This window comes from Micromys minutus, assembly GCF_963924665.1.
Source record: "Micromys minutus genome assembly, chromosome: 26".
NCBI lineage: Eukaryota > Metazoa > Chordata > Mammalia > Rodentia > Muridae > Micromys > Micromys minutus.
Window position 1 is genome coordinate 3,781,168 of NC_137961.1, and position 14,188 is coordinate 3,795,355.

The window sequence follows — 14,188 nt, forward strand, 5'->3', positions numbered from 1 at the left end:
GCTAAACTAAGGTCACCTAGACATGGCCTCCCTCTTGTGAAGCTAATGAGGACCAACCCACCAGGCAGACAGCAGGGACCCAACACTGCTGACAGCAGAGACCAAGAATAAAGCAGCAAATCCAGGGAGCCAGGACGCAGACGTGTCTTGGGAACATTAAGACACAAGAGGTCCCAGTCTTTACATTTCCACTCAAAATTACACAGACAGGAAGATTTGTCAATTTTATACTCTTAAAAATCTGTTCTTGAGATGGGTCAGTCAACAAAGTGCACTGCCATTTGGGGGTCAGCACCTGGAATTACTCCCCAGGTTTCAGAATAAAAAGTCAAGCATGAGGCAGGGGAGATGGCTCAGTGGTTAGAGCACTGACTGCTCTTCCAGAGGTCCTGAGTTCAAATCCCAGCAACCACATGGTGGCTCACAACCATCTGTGATGGGATCTGATGCCCTCTACTGGTGTGTCTGGAGACTGCCACAGTGTACTCATATAAATAAATAAACAAATCTTTAAAAAAAAAAAAAAGTCAGGCATGGCAGAGGTGTGAACTTGGTAATAGCAGCGCTGGGATCCCAGGAGCTGTCTAGCCAGTGAGTCTAACTGGTGAGTCCCAGGTCCCAGTGAGAGCCCTTGTCTCAAAAATCAAACCAAATCAAGGTAGACACAGTCAGTGCTTAAGGAAGACAAACAACCCAGGCTCTGTCCTCTGGTACACACACACACACACACACACACACACACTCATACTTATATGCTTACACACACTTATTTACATACACCTTATATGCACTAAAATACACACATGTATATAATACACACTTACACACTTAAACACACATCTTAAAACACACAAACACACACCTTTATTTTTATTTAGTGGTACCACTCCTTACTACCGACACTTCGGATGATGGCGACTCTATTACCCTCTGCTTGCACCTTCTGTTGCCCTACTGTGTCCTCCTCTAGCTGCTCAGTTGCCCACATCTGAAACTACAAGTTTCCCGTCCCTTCCTTCCAATCATCCAGGCTCACGTCACAAACATTATACCTTCTAAACATGTCTTAGTCTCTTGTCTACCTTCACAGCCTGGGCCTCAGCATCCCCCATTTGGACACAGTGGTGTCTTCTCACTTCTAGTCTGCAGAGTTCTACCCACTGGCCTTTGCACAGGTCCACACTTCCTATGGTCAATAGGAGACACATAAAATCTTTCTAGGACTCAGAGTATGGTTCTGAGATGGAGCCTTTGCCTAGCACTTAGATGGCCCTCGAATTCATCCCTTGTGCTGTGAATACAAGTAAGTAAGAATATTTCTAAAATATGAGTCACATGATTTCCATATTCCAGCTCCACAAAATCCTTTTGTCTCTTCTTTGAGTGAAAAGCAGACGCCAAGATAATGGACATGAGGAGGAGGAGGAGGAGGAGATGGAGCTCTGGGCCACGGATGTTTCCATCACTAACCTGGGTTTGCTGCAGAAACAGCAGACAGAAGAATTAACACTATCGGAGGCTGGAGAGATGGCTCAGTCACTGAATAACACTGGCTGCTCTTCCAGAAGACCCAAGTTCAATTCCTGACATCCACATGGCAGTTCACAACTGTCTGTAGCACCAGTTCCTGGGTCTCCCGGTACATTTACTGACATATACGTAGGCAAAACACCAGTGCACGTAAGGTAATAATAAATGCAGATCTCTGTCTCAGTAACTCACTTCCGTGGAACTATAGACTGGATCGGAATCCGGTCTGTGGGTGTGTCTCTCCGGAATTAACAGGTTTTACCATTGTGCTGCTGTGACTTTGTTGGATTCAGGACCTGGTCCCTTTTCATAGACTTGTCTGCCCCAACTGTCCTGTTCAACAGTGCTCTTCCCTACTGGAAAGTTCTTCCCAGCCCGTCACCATCACCTGTGAAGAGTTCCTGGCTTCCTGAGGCTCAAGTAACACTCTGAGTTGAGCACCTTCTTTCACTCCTGAACATAGAGAGATAGCTCAGTTCCTAGGCAGGAGTGTGTAATGCTTGCTCTTCCAAAGCACCCAAGTTCATATCCCAGCATCCACATCAGGTGGTTTATAATCACTTCTAACTATAGCTCCTGGAGGCTAAAGGCCTCTTTTGGACTCTGTGGGCACCCACAAACCCATGGCAGGTACAAATAGAAATAAAAATAAATCATAAAAAAAGATGAAAACAAGAATAAATACGAAAGCCCCTAATGTACTAAAATAGTGCTGTGTTCAGACTAGGTGCTACATACTTTTCTATATTCCATCACTTCCTAGCTACATACTTTCCTGTATCACTTCCTAGCTACATACTTTCCTGTATCACTTCCTAGCTACATACTTTCCTGTATCACTTCCTAGCTACATACTTTCCTGTATCACTTCCTAGCTACATACTTTTCTATATCCCATCACTTCCTAGCTACATATTTTTCTACACTACTTCCTTGCTAGATACTTCCTTTCGGCTTTTCTAACACTGTTCTCCTGGAGATGAGGAGTTTTGGTAAAGGTCTTATTGCTGCTTCACCTGCTGCTGGTCCTCAGGTGACAGTGACACACACTCTGATCTGGGTCTTATCTGTGTCCCCTCTGCTGTAACTGAAGCTAAGGTTGTGATAACTGGGCTGGTCTCTGTAGACCCTGACATGCAGTGTTGACGGATTCCATTCAAATTTAGAGGTAAAATAATCTATTGTTAAGATAATAATTAAATTTCTTGATAGTCACAGATAATTTGAAGTAGAAATGAAATTCAAACATGATTTAAGTTTAATTTCAGTAATTTACTTGTTTGTTTTTGTTTTGTTTTGTTTTGTTCTGTGACAAGATCTCCCTATGTATCTTAGGCTGGTCTTGAACTCACAATCCTCCTGGCTCAGTTTTCTGAATGCTAGAATTATAGGTAGGCATGAGCCACCACATCTGACTCAAAGAAAATCTTTAAAACTTGATAAGAAATTTCACCATTTGGTCCATTTTGCATGTAAAACAGAAATGGGGAGGGGGCGGGGGAGAGGGAGGGAGAGGGAGAGAGAGAGAGAGAGAGAGAGAGAGAGAGAGAGAGAGAGAGAGAGAGAGATAGAGAGAGAGAGAGAGAGAGAGAGCAAGCATTAGATAGACACAGCACACGCACACATACAACTCTGTGATACAGGATACAAGTCTGTCTTATGTAGCAAATGACAGCCCAGTGGAGTAATCACAACACGTAGAACTTTCAACCTCAGGCATCCTTGTATATTTCTAAGTTTTCTTTCACAAAATAGCATTTAGCAATAATAATATGAGGAGATACAGTCATGGTTTTACAAATGCAATTTATACAATTACCTCCAGCAGAACTTTGTTCTACCTGTTGCTCATACCTTTCTTCTGTTGTTCTACAGGGTTATAGAAGTGACATCTGAAAGCCACACACCACACCCCCAAGCTGAATATTTCACGAATGCAGAGTCCTGTGTGGAGAGCAAGTTTAAAATTTTGGCTCTGGGCTTTGCCAGCGCTTAAGTAGCCTTTGTCCAAGCTTCTTTAATATTAAACCTTTGGCCCTACTGTGAAAATATTAATGAAAGTGACATGCTGGCTGAAGTCACCGTGTTTGCTAGTTTTCGGAAGCTGGCAAACGTTTCAAGCCTCCTGTCAAAGTTGGAATTCTTTCCGTAGTGTAAAAAGAAACGTCCAACAATTATATTTACCTGAAATGGTGAGTAGCCAAGACAGAGAAACTGAAGATGAAGACAGGTACAATCACTACATTGCCCAACAAACCAAGTGAGTGACCCGGCTCCTTCCTGTGAGGGTTGTAAACCAGCTTGTATATAGCCAGGCTAGGCTAGACTAGAATGCACCGAGACTGGCCCATCTAAGCATCTCCTCCGAGTGTTATTTTGTCAAGTGAATTATACGAACATTTTTTTCTCTTCTAGTATCCTTAGGAGAGACCAAACTGGGAGGGCGGAGAACTTTGGCCAGAGACTCGTTTCCCATCATCTAAACATCTCAAGTAGCGGTAGGATCATAAAAACACCAACTGCACAAGAGGCAGGAAGGAAAACCTGCCTTCTTTCTAGCAAAAGTAGATCATCATACTTACAAAAGCCGCCTTGAAAGTCTTCTCTAGAGAAAAATCTCGGGGAGCAGGGAAGAGGCAGCTGAGCTGAGGTTAGGTGGCAACAGGGCTTCCTTCCTCCTCCAGAATGGAAGAGTCATTGTTCCTTATCGCCCTGACCTCTGAGAGGCTTCAGGAGCCAGGGAGGCCTGGCCTCTGATCCCAGCTGCCCTCTGGGCCTCAGATTTCCAACTTGCAGATAAAGCTGCCCGGCCTGACACCAGCTCCGAGATTCATTAGGGACTGTCTGTGAAGTGCTTGCAAGATGCAGTTATATAAGCCGGGCGTATTATCATCACACACCCCCATAGACCCAGCTCTGCCAGACAAACAAAAGGCAGTTCCAAGAAGAGGAGGAGCAGAGGCACAAGTTCCACTGGGGGTGAATTTCGGGACACTGCTGAACTGACTGGAGGAAAAAAAGGCAACCCAATAGGGGTATGCAAACCTCGGCAAACAAACTGTGTTGCAGCTGGCCGGCTGGGAGCGGAGGGGGCGGGAGGGGAGTCCGGGTTTCCAGGCTGGCGGTCCTGGCGCCTGGAGCACCCAGTACAGTAGCTGCCTGTGGCAGGCCGGAATGATGAGGAAGACGTGGGCTTTGGAAAGCCGGGCTTTCCAGAGGCCAAGTACTTAGTAAACTGATCGCTCTTCAACCCGGACCCGGTCTTCTGTCCTCTGTATTCTTGGTCTCTTTTTCCTAAGGGTGGTTTGCAGGGACTCAGTCGCTTGTGTTCTTTGGAGTTGGAGTTCTGTTCGAAGCCTGTCTGGGTCTCTGCTCTTTCCTCTGTGAGAGCAACAGCTCCCCCCCCCAACCCTAACCCCCGTGTCCCCAAGTCAGAGTCATTAAGAAAGTTCCCGCTCTTAGCTTGCTGCTGTACCTGCTTTTATTATTATTATTATTATTATTATTATTATTATTATTATTATTATTATCATTATAATTATCATTATTATTATTATTATTATTAATGTGAAGACTCTGACCCTGGCACTTCCGGCACCGCCCTCCAGTGTCACCTTCCTGGCAGCATCTTAGAAAGTCAGTCACTCTCAAACGGTGGATTCCGCAGTCCTCGCAGTGAGGACCTTACTCTGCAAGACCCCTCACCCCTAACTTGTATAAGTAAGTCAGTGTTATTTCATACAATCCCCTGAAGGTGGCGTTTTCAGCATTAACAGTTTGTGGAAACTGTGTGGGCCATCAGAAATAAGCAACTGTGCTCCGGTTACCACATGGGGTGAACACTATCTTCCTGAGGCTTTTTATTGACATTCACTGGGTGACATTTCCTCTGGTGTTCTTTGACCAAAGCAAGATGCTTTAAATTCCATGTCTGGTGGCTGGAACCTTAATCCTGTCATCTAAGAGACCTGAGCTGTTTCTACACAGCACACTCTCTCCTATGCATACAGAATGTTCAGTGAATTAGAATAATTCTCCCACCTCCTCTAATTTGGAACAAACCAAAACCAATTCAGGTTCTGAAGAATTTCAGCCCCAACTCTAGTGTTTGGGGGTTTAGTCTACAAAACCTGTCTACTTTCGTTTTATATTTTAGAGAGTGAGGCTGGAGACCCAGGACCTCTACCCAGACACAGCCCTAATGAGCATCCTTTACAAAGATGTTCTTCTTGTTTGATTATTTTGTGTGCATAGATGTTTTGCCCAGATCTGCGTTTGTGCATCGTGTGGAGGGTCCTCGGGAGGCAGCAGAGGGCATTGGATGCTCTGGGACTGATGGTTGTGAGCCATCAGTGGGTGCTGGGGATAAAGTCCAGGTTCTGTGAAAGAGCTGTCACCCCAGTCCCCCGATGAGCATTCCTAACCTACCTGAAATACAGGCATTTTAACCTCTATTTTACCAACGGAAGAACAAGTCTGGCTGTGGTAACCCATTTTTCATTCGATAGGACACAGTCCCAGAGGGAAGGCAGGAGGATTCCTTGTGGATCATGGGTCCTTCTGCCCATGCTGGCTTGGTTCCGCTCTTCAGGCATCACTTCAGCTGGTATTCCTGGTATTGATTACTGATATCACTGGGATCACAGGCACTTAATACTGGTATTGCTGGTATAGCTGGGATGGGCGACTTGGGTCTGATGTGCTGCCTTGATATCTTGGGGCCTCACTGCACCCTTCTAAGGCCCCAATCCCATAAATTCCCCCATCCCGGCCCCCCAATCTCTAGCCCGGCTAGTAGGAAAGACTTTCCCTTTGGCCTGGTCTCCTGTCAATCAGATCGGGCGTACCTCATCCGCTCATCAACCCAGCTCAGCTTCCTGGACTTCAGCTTAGTCCTGACAGGGGGTTTGTCAAAGGAGCCAATCCTGTTCTCCCCTGCAAGCCCTCTCTGGCTAAACTCGGACGCTCCATCTTGGCTACAGAAAGCCAGCCTCCCCCAGGTCTGCCACTGTGTTTCCAGTCCCCGAGTGTGGTGGCCTTGAACCTCCTCCCTCGGGCGGTGAGTACGTGACTAACTGAATCGTCACTGCTCGGCGCTGGGTGCCGTGAGCTCTACTGTCCCCAGAGCTCTCCGGTGGAACAGAAGAGTGACCAGACATTAATACTAATACTAAAAGGAATTTATTACATGAACCTATTTCCAAACAGACTGTCTTTGGGCTTTTGCTAAGCGTCATGCTATCCAAAAGTAGAAATAAATTCTAGCTCAAATAATGTCAACCAGGCCTAACCTTTATTAATTTCTACACCACCGAGCTTTGCCATCTGCTGTTTTTAATTTTTATTTTGCTTACCTCGAGGTCTGGGATGTCAGTAGCATGCTCCCTTTCTTTGAGAGAGCTTTGACTACAGCCCTGTCTGGAGGCAGAGGATACGTACACTTTCCTGGCCGCCATTTAAATCCACTCACTTCATTCTTTCAGGAAAAAAAGCAGCAGAAGGAAGTTTTTCTTCATCTCCAAAGATGGCAGATTATAATAAACAAGTTTTTTTTTTTAAATCAGAGACATCCTATTATTAATACATTTCTGAATTCTCAGCCCTAGAAACAAACCTTCTGATGTGATTTCTTTCCTGTCCGTGAGATTTACAATGGAAAAGGTCACGTTTGCACTAGGCTTTGGTCTGAAATTCATCTCCTCTCCGTGTATCTCTATAGAACCCAGACACTTCATTATTTACTTATTTCCAAACATGAAATGCTTGTCATTCTTGAACAACAACCTAATCTTCCCTCATTGGGCGGAGGAAGGGAGGGAGAAAGGGGTGGGAAGCAACGAACCGTGGCCAGGACACAGATAATGGGGAGGGTTCTGGGGAGCCCTGAAATGCTTCCTTCCACGTCTCTGTCTATAAAGATGGGAGGTGTTCTCTGAGCGCATGCGTGGCCCTCTCCTACCATGGAATTGAGGAGGGGCATACTCAATAGCAAAGGATGTCTTCCCCTCCCCCTTTCCCGTTATACAGAGTTAGTTCAAGTCCAACCTGGGTTACATGGCCAGTCGTTCATCTCAAGAAAGGAAGCCTCCATAACAAAGCTCACTCAGATTCTGTTGTATAAAATAAACAGACGTCTTAAGTCCTGCCACCTGACTTCAACACTGAGGCTCGGCCTGCACCGTACTGCCTTGTCTTTCAGGAGCCGAGTCCTGAATGCGAACACACGATATTAGAACGAGAGCTCACTTAGGTCCTATCAAAGCTCAACAAACCTTGTGAAATTTCGTAACAACTTATCGACGTGTACACTGAGCTTTTGTTTTATTCCTGAAGCCAGATGAGAGCCTGCCCACCCCCTCACCTCAAAGGCTTCCTGACTTGACTAATTCTAAAGAGGGAATTGATTTTCTCATCATCTGCTGCCTTTGACAACGGGAAGGCCGGCGCGCCCAACATTGCTAAAGGGACGGCTCCCTTCTACCCAAGGGGAAAGAATGTGTGCTAATATCTTTAATGACTGGCATCTTTATGAGAAATGCAAAATCATTTATCCTCAGCAATAGCCTGCCTAGGATTAAAATGTACTTGGGGGCTTAGAGCGGAAGCAATCTGTCAGGCGAAATTATTTAGACTGATGTGAATTAACCGAATAAATCGGCTTCCGACAGCTTCCTAAGGACATGTAGATTCAAGTTGGTGGGAAGTCATCGCTGAGATGCAGGAGACTCTGGAAAAAAACCGGCATTCTATAGGAGAAAAACAACACATTTTCTGGGTGAATTGTGGTTGTGTCTGCTAGGATCTGGAAATGATTTCAGAGGGACACTGAAATTAAGAGGGCATGCTGAGTAAGCAGGCAGGTGACTCGCCTATACAGGACAGCAGTGGAACATCACAAAGCCACCTCTGCATAAGGGCCTGGTTCTAAACAGTGTCCACTAGGCCCTGGACTAGTCCGCTCAGGGCTGTCTTTAAAAGGCCAGTGAGTACCGCTCTGGAACCAGTGAGTGCTGCTCTAGAACCAGTGAGTGCCGCTCTAGAACCAGTGAGTACCACTCTGGAACCCGTGAGTGCCGCTCCAGAACCAGTGAGTACCACTCTAGAACCAGTGTGGGTGCCGCTCTAGAGCCAGTGAGCTGCTCTAGGACCAGCTAGTGCTGCTCTAGAACCAGCCAATCGGCAGGAAGGTCTGTGTCCCACAGGACTGCCTCGCTCCACTTGCTACATGACAGCTAACAAGGTTTTACTAGAATCTCACCATTTTCTTCTTCCAAAGTTTCACAGCAAACTCTTGTTGTTGTTTTGTTTGTTTGTTTTTACCCAATTTACCCGGAAAACCTAGGAAATTATAGAAGCACTCTAGCTAATCAGGAAGTAGTATGGGTCTGGAGAAAAAGGTGCGAAGTGCTCGAAAACGGAACCGCGTCTACGTCATTGATGCCCACAGCTTTCTACTTAGAAGCTTCTCGGGAAACCTCAGAGTCTGGGTGTCTCGTAGGCACTAGCTCTCTCTCTCTCTCTCTCTCTCTCTCTCTCTCTCTCCTCTCTCTCTCTCTCTCTCTCTCACACACACACACACACACACACACACACACACACACACACACACACACACATAGCAGAGCTTGGTCTAGGTAGCAAGTTCCTGGACAGCCTGGGTTGCACAGTGAGACCCTGTTTTTAGTTTTGTTTTGTTTTTCAGGAAGAAGGAAGAGGATGTGGTGGTGGTGGTGGAGGAGGAGGAAGAGGCAAGGTGAAAAGGTATTTGTCACCACAGTCTCTCCCTGACTCATCTCTTGATGGGAAAGTGTGTGTGCCTCCTACAGATACCTGGGCTCCTGCTCTGGTCTTGGCCAAAGTTTTGAATTCCTTATTTAACTGCTTAGAGCAAAAGGAAGCATTCCCCCCTTTTCCTTTTGTCAGACAGACAAGTGACTGTAAACTAAAAAGTTATCCAGTCAAAGGTCACATCTGTCAAATTGTCAGGAGGGCAGTTCAACTTTCCAAAGGCTGACTTAATCATTTAAAAGTATAATTTGTCCTCTCTCCTTCCTTCCCTCCCCTACTTCCCTCCCTCCCCGCCCCTTTCTGGCTTCGAAACCATGCTTTGCTATAAAGCTGAGGTTTGGTGGACTGAGCCAACTTAAATTTTAGGTCTTGTGTTTAAGTATTTAGACTATAATGTCTTAAAAGCTTTTTTAATAGAGAACTCTAAACAGCATCCATTCATTAAACAAGCAATTACTGAAAATTTAGAGAGGGCCAGGGACTTCTGTGGTCCAGATAAGATTTCTCAACCCACCTTTTAATTAAAAAAAAAAAAAAGTATATTCTTACAAATCATGTTCTTGATTCACATTTTTCAGGGTAAAAAAAATGAACAGATATGAGGAAAAGAAATTGGTTAAACTCTCAACTAGGCTGAAGAAGATTGAAGAGAGCACCCAGGGCAGGACCCTGGCTCAGTGGTGAGAGCCTGGGGTCCCCCCTTAACTCAGCAAAAGTACACTTAAATGAATGTGTAATATGCAGCCACCAAATCCAAGCACTATAGCTGATGCCAAGAAGTATTTACTGGCAGGAACCAGATAGACATGCCTCCTCAGGAATTATGTCAGAGTCACATAGATACAGCTGAGCATGCTTGCAGCTAACCATTGGTCTGAACTCGGGGACCCCAATGAAGGTGCTAAAGAAAGGACCTAAGGAGATAAAAGGGTCTACAACCTCATGGGAAGAACAACATTATCAACCAACCAAACCTTCAAAAACTCCCATGGACTAAAACACCAACCTTTGTGCACACATTGAGAGACCTATTGATCCAATTGCATATGTAGCTGAAGATAGCAGGGTCTGGCATCAATGTGAGAAGAGGCCTTTGGTCCAGGGAAGGGCATGTTTTCCCAATGTAGGGGAATGCCAAGGCACTGGGGTGAAGAGGGTGATTAGGAGGGCGTGCACCTTTGTGAAGACAAATGGAGGGGGAGGGGGATGGGAGCGGGTTGTGGGGGAGGGATAACATCTCAAATGTAAATACAGAGTATCTAATTTAAAAAATGAGAGAAAAAAAGAAAGAAATGTATGTATATGTACATACAAACAGGGTTCGCTGAGATGGCTCAGTGGTTAGAGGAACTTGCTGCCAAGCCTGGCGGATCTGACTTTGATCCCCAGAACCCACATGGTGGAAGGCATTAAGAATAATCTTCAGAGAGTATGGTGCTGTTGGCTCGATGTTAACATGTTGGTGTGTATTAGCTAAGAAAGTTTTCTATCCTTAAAAGTGGGCAGGTATTTAATTATATAATGTTTTCCATAAGGTTGCAAAAAATAAAATGCTTAAAAGTGCTTTACCAAGTCTCGGGTGTCAGCTGTTCTATGGAATTTTACAGTGTATACTTGGGGTCAGGGAGGTGACTCAGTGTCTTAAAACACTGCTCACCAAACTTCTATTTTATTTTGGTCCTACACGGTGGTGGTGAGAGAGAACCAACTCCCAAAAGTTGTCTTCTGACCTACACAGGACATGCCTCCTTCCTAATAAATATGTAAATATAATTTTTTAAAAAATAAGAATGTACATCTTATAAACTATGGAGAAAAGTTAAATTATGCTCAGAGGGCTCAAACTTTAGTACAGTACAGACGAGAGGCCCACTCACTGAAAAACAAGCTGACAGTTGGGGCCAAAGGCGTCTCAGTGTTGGGAGAACAAGAGAAAGTTTCCTGTTCATCATTTGGAACTGTCCTTCTGTGAGGCCCTGGTGCGTTTTGGGGTTCAGGCTTCACTAGCAGTTTGTCATTTCGTGTGTGTTTTGAACAGTAACAATTGAACATGTCTGAGGAAAGACATTAGAAAGGACTGAACGGAGCTAGCAGGACAAGAGCGCTTCAAGGGGCGCCGCAGCCACCACCGCAACAGCCGCAACCACCGCAGGTGCAGCGCAGAGCAGGGTGTCTTCCGTGACCGACTGTCGGAGACAACAGTGTGTGCTTTGTTTTCACTATGGACTGCTGTGACGGAAGCAGGACCAGGAGGCACCTGCAGCCCGGAGGGGCACAGCGCCTGGACACACAGAATGCGAGACCGCAGAGTCTGTTTTCTACCACCCACTGTAGCTCAGTTCCTGTGCACAGAAATGAGTCGCCATTCGGCTACGTAGCCTTTACACTCCCAACAAAATAACCCATCGGAAACTATAATCTAGGTAAGCCCATCATTTGCAGAAACCTAGCCAGATTTGCCATTACATTTTCTATCGAATTAGAACATGAGCAAAATATACCAACAAACCTACTCTCTGTCCTCTGACGTATTTCTGAAAACATCATAAGGGTTTCCTTTAAGTATAAACAACAACGAAGAGGAAATGTGGAACCTTTTAAAAAAAAAAGACAATTCTCAAAAAGTAAAAAACTATACTTGTTCCTTGACAAGAAATCTTTTTAATTTCAGGTTAGAAAGTTGTTTTCTTATGGTGCAAAATGAGAAATGTAAAAGAAGAATTATATTCATTTGTTAAGTTACTTTAATCTTGTTTTCTTTGTATATAGATCAGTTTTAAACAGAACTTATGTGGATGCATAATTCTATGTACACTCCTGAATTTCATCTGTAGTACAGAGAATTTAGCTCTTTCGTTTCTTTTGGGAAAGGAAATCTTCCAAATGACATTTTATTGCTGAGTGACAGTTCAGCTGCTCACATTCAATAAGATTGTCCACGAATGACAAAATGTGCCGTAACTTGAAAAAAAATTAAACAGAAGAGCAAAGCAGGAGGAGTCAGGCGTCCTGTGGGTAAGGATGGACCTCGGTCACTTTCTCATTGGGGGCCACCGTAATGGACATCCTCCACTCCCACCAGAAGTTCTGGGTTCTCACACAGGCCTGCTCCTCCTCCAGCTGAGGCTCGGATCCGGAAATGCTGTGCTCCCTCAACTTTGCCTTTCTGGTGCTCCGCGGTGGCAGCAATTCTTTGCTTCCTTAAATACAGCCACGCTTGAGTCCAGCCTAGGCTTTGTAGCCAGACTGTCTCCAAAAGAACGCCACAAAAGCCACACACACACACACACACACACACACACACACACACACACATACACACACACATACACACATATACACACACACACCACACACACATACACACACACACACATACACACACACATACACACACCACACACACATACACACACACACATACACACACACATACACACATATACACACACACACCACACACACATACACACACACATACACACACCACACACACATACACACACACATACACACACACACATACACACACACATACACACACACACATACACACACACATACACACACACACACACACACACACACACACACACACACACACACTACAAAACGAATGAACAGAAAAGTAAAGTTCTTTAGCGCAGAGGTACACACATTAGCAAGAGAGTCCACGGTGGAGGAAGAAATGAATCTCATGCCCTTGGGTCTTAACGTGAATCTGTATGTGAACTCGAGTCAGTCCCCATGGTAATGGGAGATTTGGACTTTTTAAACATGTTATTTATTCTGTTCTATGTGTGAGTAAGTGCGTATGCTGCAGTGCCCTTGGGAGCCAAAAGAGGGCATCTGACCACCCTGGGACTGGGTCCTCTGCGAGAACAGCCAGCGCTTTTAACCACTGAGGCACCTCTCCAAGTTTAATTGGGACTTTAATCCTAGCCCTAACCCCAATCCCAACCCTCACATAACACCTACACTGTGGAATTCTCTCTGGTAGAAACTCTCTTCGAGCACAACTGTGGCAGAATGCCTGCCTAACACGAAGGCGCTTGTTTTGATCTCACTACAAGAAGAAAAAAAAGGTGCACACCCTTAATCCCAGCACTCCAGAGGCAGAGGTAAGTGAATCTCTGAGTCTGAGGCTAGCCTGGTCTACAAAGTTGAGTTCCAGGACAGCCAGGGCTACACAGAGAAAACCTGTCTTGGGAAACCAAACCCAAAGCAAACAAACAAGCAAAGGGAAGGAAAGGTTCTTGGATTTGTGGTGGCTCTTCCACCTGTTTTCAGATGTTAAAGCTCCTTAGATGTTCCCCGGGATGTTTGTTCTACTAGCATTCCCTATCTCAGTAACTTCCTGGAACCCCCAGGTTTAAATTATTTAAGATAAATCAGCACACAAGATTCACTATCTTTATACACTTTTGGTGAGAGAGACAGAGAGACAGAGACAGAGAGACAGATATTCTCCATGGAGTTTATAGGGATTTCCACTCATGCTGAGCAGCAGATAGTTGGTCTCTCCTCTAGCACCTTCCTTAACAATCTGGTCTGGCTTTAATTTTCCAGGTCCTCAAAACCATAATTGTCACAACCTCCTCAGTTCAACTCTCCAGAGAAATTAATTGACACCATAGAGTTCTGAGTGGCTGGCATGTGAAAGATACTCAGCTATAAAATTTCACATCTAATCAAGAAAGATGGGGCCCAGCGCTGGCCCATTGTCTCCCTGAATCTGTTTCTGGCCGGAATCCAGCTGGCTCTAAGCTGCCCTGAAGAGTGATGTGGGCAGAAGATGGAAAAACGTTCGAGCCAGACAATCAGTGTCTGTAAGAGTGTCGTCCACGTTGTCAGAAGATGCCCCGGGTAG

At 45.2% G+C, this 14,188-nt stretch overlaps 1 protein-coding gene across 3 annotated transcripts in view; it reads right to left on the minus strand.

Annotated features, from left to right (window-relative positions):
- SULF1 (sulfatase 1) overlaps positions 1-14,188 on the minus strand; it is a 142,951-nt gene that overhangs the window by 116,722 nt on the left and 12,041 nt on the right. The window contains exon 1 of one of the 3 annotated variants that reach the window (XM_080938579.1): positions 4,113-4,228. The exons of the other annotated variants lie outside the window; for them this stretch is intronic. The gene's annotated coding sequence lies outside the window, so the exon portion shown is untranslated. Of the gene's footprint in view, positions 1-4,112; positions 4,229-14,188 lie in introns of those variants that run through there. 3 annotated transcript variants of the gene reach the window in all.